Raw genomic sequence first — 12829 nt, 5'->3', positions numbered from 1 at the left:
AAAGCAGTAATTGCACCTATCTATAAGCAATGGAACAGGAAGGATTCCAACAACTATCGAGGTATCTCATTGATTAGCAGGGAACGGATTTATATGTAAATGCATATCTCTTTATGTAGATAAAATTAATTATATTTTTCATTATCTTTACGAATCATGACGTGTGGAGTTGAAAAATGGAGTATTTATTTTCCATATTTTTCCATACTTTTGATTTTAGAACATTTGTTCTATATTCTTCGTCATTAAAATCAATATAGTCCATATTTCGGTTAAAAAGTATTAAATTATATTAAATTAGCAGTCATCTGAATAATGAAGAAATAAATTAAAAATCAATATTAAAATTAATATTTTAAGTGGTGTGCAGGTCATTATCACGCCTGTCCAGGTCTGGGCTGATAAAGTAAGCTGAAAAGCGGTGCGAAGAAAGAGAGAGGTTGAGCCCGGAAGTGTTGGAGATCAGATGGTCAGTACCGTGACTATCTGAATCACACTTACAGCACTGATAAGCTGCATTACATAACATCGACTGTGTCTGTGCCATGCTTTCGTAACTAGGGAAATCTCATTCAACGACGATGTGCTAGTGGTTTCGGGATTAGTTAATTCGGGCATTCCCGTCGATTGCTTCATAACTCCATCTAGTTCACTACCAGTCTTCACAGTTTGAATTAGCAGTGAGACGGAACATAGTGTTCTAGTACGTTCAGTGTGTGCAGTTGTATATTGATATTCATTGAAGACATTAACATTGTTACAATGTGCCTAAAGTAGCTCAGTCAACCAGTTTAAAATTGAAAAGTTACGTATCAGAATTTAAAGAAGATGGTTTATCAACTGACAGTAAGATATTATTTTGTAATTTGTGTCATTGTGTAGTGACATCTACTCAAATGTTCCTAGTGCAACAGCACGTTTCAACCAGTAAAAACCAGGCTAACAAACAAGGATATTCCAAGGAGAGACAGTTGTTTCTGACACAACCAGCAACTTCCAGTGCAACGTTCGAGTTCAACACCGATCTCTGACGTGCTCTCATCTCTGCTGACATACCTCTCTTATAATCAGCGCTTCATGGAATTCCTCGAGAAATATACCAAACGATCCATCCCGGATGAGTCAACGTTCAGAAAAACGTACTGTTCAGAGATATACGATGAAGCAGTTCGGAAGATAAGGCAAGAGATTAAAGACGGTCCAATTTCGGTTTCCATTGATGAGACAACACACAAAGAAGGCAGGCTAATTGGCAACGTAATCGTTGGCTTTTTAAGCGAAGATTATTGTAAACGGATTCTCTTACACTGTGATGTTCTAGAAAAGTGCGATAACAAAACTATAGCAAAACTGTTCAGTGAGGCTATGAGTAACCTCTGGCCACAGGGCGTTAAGTATAATAAAGTGTTACTTTTTATTAGCGATTCTGCACCTTATATGATGAACGCCGGAGAAGCATTATGTGCTGTATATCCATGTGTAGCACATGCCTTTCATCGTGTGGCTGAAGTGGTAAAAGGCAGTTACCCCAAGGTAAATTTATTGATTTCCTCGGTGAAAACAGTTTTTCTCAAAGCCCACAGAAGAGTTCATCTTTTGAAAGAAATGTATCCAGAGATTCCAGTGCCGCCTAAGCCGATTCTAACCAGGTGGGGTACGTGGCTGCAAGCGATTGAATATTATGTTGAATATATATAGGCTGTATTAAGAACGTTCTGCATACCATGGACTCTGAAGATGCAGCCTCAATTGAAGCCGCGAAAACAGTTGTTTGCGACATATATGTGAAAAATGACTTATGTTTAATTCAGCATAATTTTTTATGCATCAAAAAGCGCTGAAAAGGCTCCAAAACTCGCATCTCCCACTTTCTGAAAGTTGCGAAATTGTGAATAAAACTGTGGAACAAGTAAATCCTGCAAATGAAGCAAACTGTGCTTTCAAATAACCCCGGACAAAAGTTGCTGCAATGCTGTGTGGAGATTTAACTGTAAAATTAACACTGGATTTAACGCCAGTAGGTATTGTGTAGTTGAATTATGCCCCCATTACGTCTTCCGATGTTGAACGCAGTTTTAGTCAATATAAAACTGTCCTTACAGATAATAGATGGAGATTCACTTTGCAGCACTTAAAAGAACATTTTGTAATCCATTCTTTTGGTAACAGAGAATAAAATATTGTGTGTTCTTCAAATATATTAAAATGTGAAGTGCAACATTATGTTGCATGTAGATCTACTTTGTTTAGCTTCTTTGAACTTTGATAAAAATATGAATGTTATATGTGCAATTTTAAGTCCATATATAATTCCATATTTGAATAAAAATAACTAAATATATATGTACATATTTCAAAAAAATATTAGTACATATAAATCCGTTCCCTGTATGATTACTATACCAAGCAAAGTATTCACCGGCATCTCGGAAGAGGGTGCGATCAGAGAGGGAGTTGCATGAAATCCAGTGTGGTTACAGAGCACGGACGGTCTGTCAAGATCCAATTTTCAGTACGCACCAGGTGAATGTAAAATGTGAGGAAATGATTAGACAGCTGTGTATTGGTTTAGTATATCTAGAGAAAGCATATGACAGGGTACCGAGGGAAATGATGTTCACAATACTGCGGGGGGGATGACGTTAAGGGTAGATTATTAAAATCAATCAAAGGCATTCGTGATGACAATTGGGCTACAGTAAGAATTGATGGTAGGACGGGTTCTTGGTTCAGGATACTTACAGGTGTTAGACAAGGCTGTAATCTTCCACATTTGCTCTTCGTAGTTTACGTGGATCATCTGCTGAAAGGTATAAATTGGCAAGGAATGATTCAGGCGGGTGGAAATTTAGTATGCCGTCTGGCCTCTGCTGACGACTTCGTCTTAATGGCAGATTGTGACGAAAGCCTGCAGTCTAATGTCCTGGAACTTGAAAATAGGTGCAGTGAGTATGGAATAACAATTAGCCTCTCCAAGACTAAATTGATGTCAGTAGGTAAGAAAGTCAACAGAAGTGAATGTCAGATTGGTGATACAAACATGGAACAGGTAGATAATTTTAAGTATTTTTGTTGGTTGTTCCCCCAGGATGGTAATATAGTAAGTGAGATTAAATCAAGGTCTAGTAAAGCCAATGTAGTGAGTTGGCAGTTGCGATCAACATTGTTCTGTAAGAAGGAAGTCATCTCCCGGACGAAACTGTATTTACATCGGTGTGTTTCCAGACCATCTTTGCTTTACGAGAACGAAAGCTGGGTGGACTCAGGATATATTATTCATAAAATTGAAGTAACAGACATGAAAGTAGCAAGAATTGTTGCTTTTAAAACAGGAGGGAATAATGGCAGGAGAGTAGCCCTACTCGGAACTAGCAGATAAAGGCTATGTTAGGAATGAACTCGATGGATGAAGCTGGACGCGTAAACCGTCTTCGGTGGTCGGCACATGTGCGACGAATGCAGGATAGGTTACCTAGAAAAATAATTGTCTCTATTATGGTGGGTAAGAGGAGTAGAGGGAGACCAAGTTGACAATGGTTTCATTCAGTTTTTAACGATTTAAGGATAAGAGGTATAGAACTAAATGAGGCCACGGCACTGGTTGCAAATAGAGGACTGTCGCGACGTGCCGTTTTGGTAAATTCACAATGGCTTGCAGACTGTACGCTGAATGGCATAACGGACTTTAATGATAATGCATGTATATATGTATTAAAACCGTATGATTATTTCCGTTAGTGTACGAAGAATTGGATCGTAAAGTTCAGGCAGTTGATTCCTCCTTCCATGGCTGTCCACATTCATTTAGACTTACGGACCTGCTTTCGTATTCTCTTTCTTTCACCCGGAGAGGTTCCTTCTCCCTTATATATCCTCTTTGAGCTAGACATAGCGGGACACAAGGTTCTTAAACACTATTCATTTCACTCAGTGCCAACAGTGCACTTTTCAATAAGTGCCTCATACTACAACACGGATGTGTTCAACTACAACTCTCCCCACAGTTGTGTATTTTAGTATATATGAGTGTTACAGTGTGATTTATTACAAGTATGGAACTGGGTGATATAACAAGCCCATTCACATTTCAAGTAGCGGAAGAAGTGTCTCATACTCTGTAGTTGTCTTAAGTAATACAGTCTACGCTGTGCTGCGAATCAGTTCGGTTGTACAGTGTGCACGGTATTTACTTGGTGGTCGCGATGAGTTTGTTCGTGCTTTGTGTCTTGTGAAGTTAGCGTGTGATGGTTGCCGCCAGTGATGGGAGGTCCCTTCTGGATATCTCCAAGTTACCAGTTGAAAAGGAGATTGAGGTGGAAATGGACGATGTTTCTCCAAATATTCACTCTAATAATCAAAGTTCTCAAGATCCAATACCTAACAAACAAATCACTCAGAATACTCAAAAGTCGACATCTTTGATTAGTTCGGACGAATACACTCGAGAACATTCTGGTCCTTACATTGTTCTAGTAGAATCTGTAACGGACAAACTAGTTGGAGAGCTGCATCCTATGACCTTAGGTCGTTTATTTTATGATCGAAATTTACCAGTAAAATCCATCATATGTAAGGGCAGAAATCGTCTTTAGGTGCAATTTGAGCATGCTACCCAAGCAAATAAATTTTTGAGTCACCCGTTATTAGAATCTATTTGTGCACGGGCATATATTCCAAGCACAAGCATATTCCGTGTTGGTATCATAAGAGGGGTTGATAAAAATTTGACTGAGGAATCTATACTCCAACATCTCAAATCTGACTACATTGTTAAATCTGTCCAGAGATTAAAACGTAAAGCGGTTGTTAATGAGGCTATCGAATACCTTCCTACTGGATCAGTAAAAGTAGTTTTCCGATCCCAGCAGTTGCCACGATATGTCTCTCTATATAGTGTCTTTCTGGAGGAGGAACCATTTACCTTTAATCCCATAATTTGTAAAAAAAATGCCAGCGATACGGCCATACAGTACGTCAGTGTCGTTCGCAAACGTTCCGATGCGGCAAATGCACCTTGTCGCATGCTACGGATAAGTGTACGGAGCAGTATACTAAATGTGCTCATTATAATGGGGACCATCCCACAGGACATGAGTCATGCCCCGAGCACAAACAACAACAGGTTATTAACAAAATAATGAGCACCGAGCATGTATCTTTTCTTGAGACCAAGTCCAAGATTTCACCACCTAGCTACTGCCCAGCGCAACACCCCCAACAATTTCCCCCTCTTGTTGCTGAACACTCCCCTCCTCCTATTTCAAATCCGAGAAAACGAAAGTTTACTCAGATTATTACTCAATCACCCAGACCGCAACCCGCTCAGGGGTATGATCGAGCTGCACACATGGCTATCCTGCGGGATACCCCTAATCCACTTACTGTGCCTATGAACATAATGCTACCCCCACCCCTTTCACAGCCGCAATTCCCGTCTCCTTTGGCAAATGTAAATTCCCCCCTTCCATCTTCTGACCAGCCACAAAGTCCCGTTTATCGCCAAAAAGACGACTTACAACAGGACATACATAAAATTCTTATCCTCCTACTGCAGGCGGCAGGCGGTCACCCTTCTTTACAGCATGTTATTTACCAATTACGTGACAGGTTAAGTGATATTTTTTCGTTGTATGATCAATATCGTCCAATGGAATGCTAGGAGTGTCCTACATAAGAAGAGTGATATTCAGTTAATAATTAATGAAACTCATGCACATGTTATTGCTTTACAGGAAAGATGGTTTTCCGAACAAACAAATTTTCTACTTCCCGGATATGATCTTGTGCGGCATGATGGCCCGGGGTATTGAGGGGCTGCATTTCTTATTCATTATACGATCTCATATCAATCATTACCTATACAGTATTACATTCCACATACTTTTCTTGTCGCCATTTCTTATCGGCAACTACACCTTATTAACCTGTATTGCCCCCCTGATATTTATATTTCGAGTTCGAGTTGGTCTCGCTTTTTCCAACAATTTCATCATTTGTCTCATATTGTCATCTTTGGGGACTTCAATCTACACCATACAGCATGGGGTGGCATTAGTGATACCCCACGAGGCTCATATCTCCTCATAGCGCCTCAGCAACATGACCTAACTCTTCTTAATGATGGATCCCCCACTCGCCTCACTGTACCTGGATCCCCACCTAGTGCGGTTGATTTAACATTCTGTCGATCAATCTTGACCCCTATAATTACGTGGTCAAGACTCTCAGATACCTACACCAGCGACCATTATCCCATATGGATTACGTATGGAGTTGGTGGACCCATACAAGACCAGCCCACTTCAATGTCATCCAGCAATGTACGTTCAATACGATCATTTGATGAACAGACACATATATCTTATGGGCAATATCATCTTCGTCATAGCTCCGAGCGCATCAACACGTACTCTTCTCTTATGTCACTTCTTCATCAGTATCTTGATATCTATCATCCTCCCAAACCATTCGCCTCTTCCACTCCTCGCCCGTTCCAATATATCCATTGGTGGGATAAGGAATGTCACCAATTAATATTAACCCGCAAGGCTTTATTCCGCACATATCGTCGTTCTCTAACGCGAGATAATTATTTACGTTTAAAGAATCACATTGCCAAAACTAAACTTATCCTTAATCAGAAAAGACGTGCTGCGTGGAAGTCGTTCATCTCCTCTCTCAATTCTCATATGTCAGCTCTGCATTTATGGAACGCTATTCGTATGTTGTCGCGTGCCTCTCAACATCAAGTACATCGAATCATCCCACGTGATATCATCAATAAGTTTCTGCATTCTCTGACCCCCGACTATGTGATACCTTATTTTGAACTTCCCTCGTATAATGTTCCCTCACAGTACTCCACTCTAATTCAACCCATTCAATTAAGTGAAATATCAGCTGTCCTTCATTCCGCCTCTAAATCCACCCCAGGCCCGGACTATATTTCATACACTATGCTCCGGCTCTTACCCTTACGAGCACAAAATGCACTTCTAAATTCTTATAATGATATTTTACTGAATAAGCATATTCCACCGCATTGGACTGAATTTTTTCTGATACCGATCCTCAAACCACAAAAATCCCCAACAGATCCAAACAGTAATCGTGGTATTGTACTTGGATCTTGTATTCGTAAGACATTCTTAAAAGTATTATTACAAAGACTATTATGGACTATTGAGTATTATCAGTTAATACCTAAATATCAATATGCTTTCCTTAAAGGCAAAAGCACCCAAGATCCTATTAATATTTTTACTATTGATCTGCTCCTAGCCAAACATCGAAAGCAAAGTACTCTTTCTATATTTTTAGATATCAAAGGTGCATATGACTCCACTGTCTTTGGGAAAAATTAGCAGTAAAAGGCATACCTCCCGCCTTTATTGTTATCCTGCAAAAATTATATACATATCGCTCATTAAATATTAAATAATCGTATCATCACGTACCCTGCCGCTCTGCTTGTAATGGTTTGCCTCAGAGTGATATATGAAGCGGAATTTTATTTGCCCTTTATATCAGTGAATTGGAACATCTCATTTCACAATATGCCCGAGCACTTATTTATGCAGATGATATAGTTCTATACACATCGCAAGACAACATTGATGTTGCCCGACAGCTGATGAACCAGGTCATGAGTCACGTGTATATATGGTTTCAAGATAATGGCCTTCAACTATCCATCGAAAAATGTGCGGCAATGATATTTACTCATAAGCGTTCAAATGATCACTCTCCCTTTACTTTTGAGGGATATAGTATCCCTCTCACTACTCATCATAAATACCTTGGCATAATCTTTGATCACAAACTCACCTGGCAACGTCATATTACTTTGATACGTCAAAAAGTTGATGGATTTATCAAAATTCTTAAAACTGTAGTTCGTCGTAACTGGGGCGCCGAGCCCAATACTGCTCTTTCCTTATAGAAAGCATTTATACGCTCCATTTTTGATTATTCAGCTCACATAATAGACATCGCTTCAGTTACCTCGCTTATTTCACTCAATACCCTCCAATTTCAAGCTTTACGCCTTTGTATTGGAGCACTTAAGACTACCCCAACCAATGCATTATTAGTGGAAACGAGTGAAGTCCCACTTGTGATATGGCGTTTACTGCTCTCACAAAAATATCTGATTAAAAGGCTTGCTTTTTCATCTTCCCCTTTAATTCCAAAGCTACAGCTCTTACATGACTACTATCAACAATGTCCGCCTAGATTGGGACGCGTGCCAGCTATATATACTGCATATACCATTATAAACAGATTCTGCACTTCGATCCTTAGAACTCCTTCTATACCCATGTATTCTACTCCATTTGCAAGCTTACACTACACACCCACAATAATTTTCTCTCATACATCTTTATTAACAGGATCGTCAGCTATCGCTGATTGCGCCTACCCCATGTCAAAAAGAATGCGCATATCTCCCTCTGTTATCGGTGTAGACTTTTACACAGATGGGGCAAAACACCCCCAAGGAGTCGGTGCTGCTTTTGTTATTAGAGACTCCAATACAATTGAAAGTTTTCATCTTCCGACTACTTTCTCCATCTTTTCTGCAGAGTTATTTGCCATTCAACAAGCATTAATTTACATACAACAACATTCCTTGCCAAAAGCTACTATTTATACCGACGCTAAAAGTGTATTACAGGTATTATCCTCTGTTACTCCATCCTTAAATTTATATATTTATACTGTTAAATCCCTACTTTATCACCTTGAACAAAATGGCATATATATTACACTCGTATGGATACCGGACATTCCAATATTCTTGGTAATGATCTAGCGGACACTGCTGCTAAAGAAGCTAGTCGACTCCCCACGCCCCCTCTTACAGTAGCTATACCCCCTCTTGATTTCTATCCCAGTCTTAAGGACATGGCCTACAGCTCCTGGCAAGATGACTGGAATCAAACTGCACGTTCTAGAGGCACGTATTATTATCAACTACAACCACATATTACCACAAAACCCTGGTTTGCCAAGGGTTCATACACACGTCGACATATCACTAACATAATTCGAATACGTTTCAATCATTCCCTTACGCCGCAATACAAGTTTCGTTTTCATTTAGTTAATCATCCTAACTGTGTATGTGGTGAATTAGCAGAGGATAGTAACCATCTCTTTTTTCAATATCCTCTCTATTCTGCACCCCGGCGTAAGTTACCGGTACTCGCTAGCCTGACACGAATGAAAATTCCCTTTCCTACAAGTCTTGTCTATTAGTTGATCTCTCATCTGATATCATTGCAGTTCTTAATCAATTTATTGACGATGCTCTTTTGACCCTCTAATCATTCCACGTTTTTGGTCCTTTAATTACATATTTCACTGGTATATACGTTTATTCACTCATTTTCATTTTATCTTAGTTTTCATTTGGCTCCCGTTATACTTCACTTTAGTTGATACTGCTTGTCTCGCTACTTTCCACAGCTACAGTCTTTTGTTACTCCCGTTCCTCGCGCTTCAAACATTACTATACGTAATTCCGGTGCATTCGTCTTTCACCAACTAAATCAGAACATTAGTGGTGGGCAAAACTCTCGTTCGAGATACTCGAGACTGACGTCACCACTCTCGATGCATCTTCGAGGTCTACGTAGGGATGGGCATAACTCTCGTATGAGTTACTCGAGCCTGACGTCATTATCTCGATGCATCTCGAGGCACGCTCCAATATGGTAGAAACAGAAATGATTAGCAAACATTGAACTCGAGCTATTAGTATGGCTCAGTTGGCTAAATAGCATTGTTGGTTATTATCCTCCGCTACGTTTTGTGGTGGTTCGAATCTTCTCTTCAAAGGTTTTTTTAATTTTTTATTTTGCAATCGGAGTTTCGGCTACCAAACACACGCCTGTTCGTGCAGAAACAACCAAATCGCTAATAGAAGTAATTGTAACGTTACTGAACATACAAAATAACCAATATATAATACAATCTCTTCCACTTGAGCACATGCAATATACACCAATCATAATGTAAACAAACCTGATTACCTCGTGGCCATGCCATCAGATCAGTTAGCTTTGTATCTGTATTGCACTGAAAATAGTACTCATAATAATGTTATTTGTTTTACGTCCGTCCTAAATGCTAGTTCTTGACAGATGCCGGGGTGTGGGAATTATGTCCCGCAGGAGTTCTTTAACGTGCTGGAAGCCAACGACATGGAATTGTTACCTTTAAAACAGTACACTGACAGAAAATATTGAACACACTGTGATAAAAGTGTACGTGTTTCTACAGAGGGTTATCCCATTACTGTGTTAAAATGCTTAATAAGAGGGTCACAAAAGACAAGAAATTATACAGAAAAACTAAAGTTGATGAATTTGGGACTTACCTTAAATCACAATTCAGTTGTTGGATAAGTGAAGGGAATAATGTGGATACACTTTGGGCTAAATTTAAAGGAATCATTTGGGAAGGGGAGAAGAGATTTGTACCTGTTAAGAAGGGTAAAATGACCTCAGACCCTGTTTATTACACAAGGGAAATAAGAAAATTAAAATGAAAATGTAGAATAGTAAACAGGAAAATCAAAGAAGGTAGGGAGAGTAGATAAAGTAGAAAACAGCTAATGAGCGAACTGAATAGAGTGAGAAAGGAAGCAAAAGAGAATTATATGAATGGCATTCTTCAAGAGGGTAATGACCACAAAGGGAAATGGAAAAAGCTGTATTCATATATTAGGAATCAAAAAGGAAAAAGAATCCAAATTCCTACAATGGTGGGAGAAGGGGGTGAAACTATTTAACAGATACTGAGAAAGCAAACCTCTTTAGTAGGGAATTCCGAGATTCAGTAGAAGATTGTCAGGACTTGGAAACCGTAACAGAAGATAGAGAGGGAGAGACACAGAGGGAAACAAGAAGCTTCTCATTCACAAATGAAGATATTTTCAGAGAAATCCAACTGCTTCAGCAAGGAAAAGCAGCAGGAAGTGATCAAATTACTGGGGAGGTATTAAAGACAATGGGTTGGTATATAGTGCCTTATTTAAAATTTCTCTTTGACTATGTCATAAATAATAGTGTGATACCAAAGGAATGGAAGGAATCTATAATAATACCAATTTATAAAGGAAAGGGTGATAAAAGGAAACCAGAGAACTACAGACCAATCAGCCTGACCAGTATAGTTTGTAAAATACTGGAGAGTTTAATAGCAAAGTACATCAGAGGGATATGTGATGATAAAAATTGGTTCATGAGGAGCCAGTATGGATTTAGAAAGAAATTTTCTTGCGAGGCACAACAGGTGGGATTTCAGCAGGACATATCAGATCAGTTAGATTCAGGAGGCCAGTTAGATTGCATAGCCATAGATCTTTCCAAAGCCTTTGATAGAGTGGAACATGGAATATTATTAAAGAAATTGGAGGGAACAGGATTGAATGTAAGGGTTATACGTTTTAAATTCAAGGGTTCAGAAAGTCAAAGTAGGAAATAATATATCACAGGAAGAGAAAGTCTGGAAGGGAATTGCACAGGGTAGTATAATCGGTCCGTTACTTTTCTTAATATACGCAAATGATTTAGGGAACAATATAACATCGAAAATAAGATTGTATGCAGATGACATAATTGTTTATAGGGAAATAAATAACATTGAGGATTGTTCAGAATTACAAAGGGACCTTGACAGTATCCAAGAATGGGTTGGAGAAAATAATATGAAGATTAATGGAGGCAAATCAACTGTTACAACATTTACAAACAGGAGCTTTAAAACTGAATTTGAATATACTTTGGATGAGGTAGTTATCCCAAAAGATGGCAAGTGCAAATACTTAGGTGTGAGATTTGAAAGTAATTTGCACTGGAAGGGTCATGTTGATGACATTGTTGGGAAAGCATACAGATCGTTACATGTCATAATGAGACTACTTAAAGGATGCAACAAAGAATTAAAAGAAAAAAGTTACTTAAGTATGGTTCGTCCATTATTGGAATATGCAAACAGTGTTTGGGATCCTCACCAAGAATACGGTACCTAATAAAAGAACTAGATGGTGTGCAGATGAAAGCAGCAAGGTTCGTAACAGGGGATTTCAGGAGAAAGAGTAGTGTATCAGAAATGTTAAAGGAACTTGGGTGGGAAACTTTAAGTAAGAGAAGGGAGAAAACTAGACTTATAGGATTATATAGAGCCTATACAGGAGAAGAAGCATGGGGAGATATCCGTGAGAGGCTTCGGTTGGAAAATAATTATATTGGTAGAACTGACCACAAGTACAAAATTAGAAGGAATTTTAGCAGAAGCGACTGGGGTAAATTTTCTTTCATTGGGAAGGGCGTGAAGGAGTGGAACAGTTTACCAGGGGTAGTGTTTGATCCTTTTCCAAAATCTGTACAGATATTCAAGAAGAGAATAAACAACAACAGAGATAATAAATTAAATGTTAGAGGGCATTCGACCAGAGCAGGATATTGTAAATAATAAATGTGTGTGATTAAATTAATTCCATCCCCTGGTCTAAGGAGTTTGGACAGCCCAAGTAGGGGACTGCCTGTAGGGGTGAAGTACAGTGGGGACTTCGAGGGCCCTGGGACCGCTACGGTAGCTGTGAAGGCCCTTCAGGAACTCTGAAAAGTGGTGGCAAAAGGGGATCTGGTTAAGACGCAGCAAGTCGTTATGCTACTTAGGTTCCAAAATGGGTAAAATATAAATATGTAAATAAATTCAGTGTTAATTTTAATCTTATACCAGTTGTATAGTATTATTAGAAGTAATTTCACATACCGTACTGTATATGAGTTGACTATGTTTGTAAGATATTATAAGT

Source organism: Anabrus simplex, chromosome X, assembly GCF_040414725.1.
Source record: "Anabrus simplex isolate iqAnaSimp1 chromosome X, ASM4041472v1, whole genome shotgun sequence".
Taxonomy (NCBI): domain Eukaryota; kingdom Metazoa; phylum Arthropoda; class Insecta; order Orthoptera; family Tettigoniidae; genus Anabrus; species Anabrus simplex.
This window is presented reverse-complemented; position numbering follows the sequence as displayed.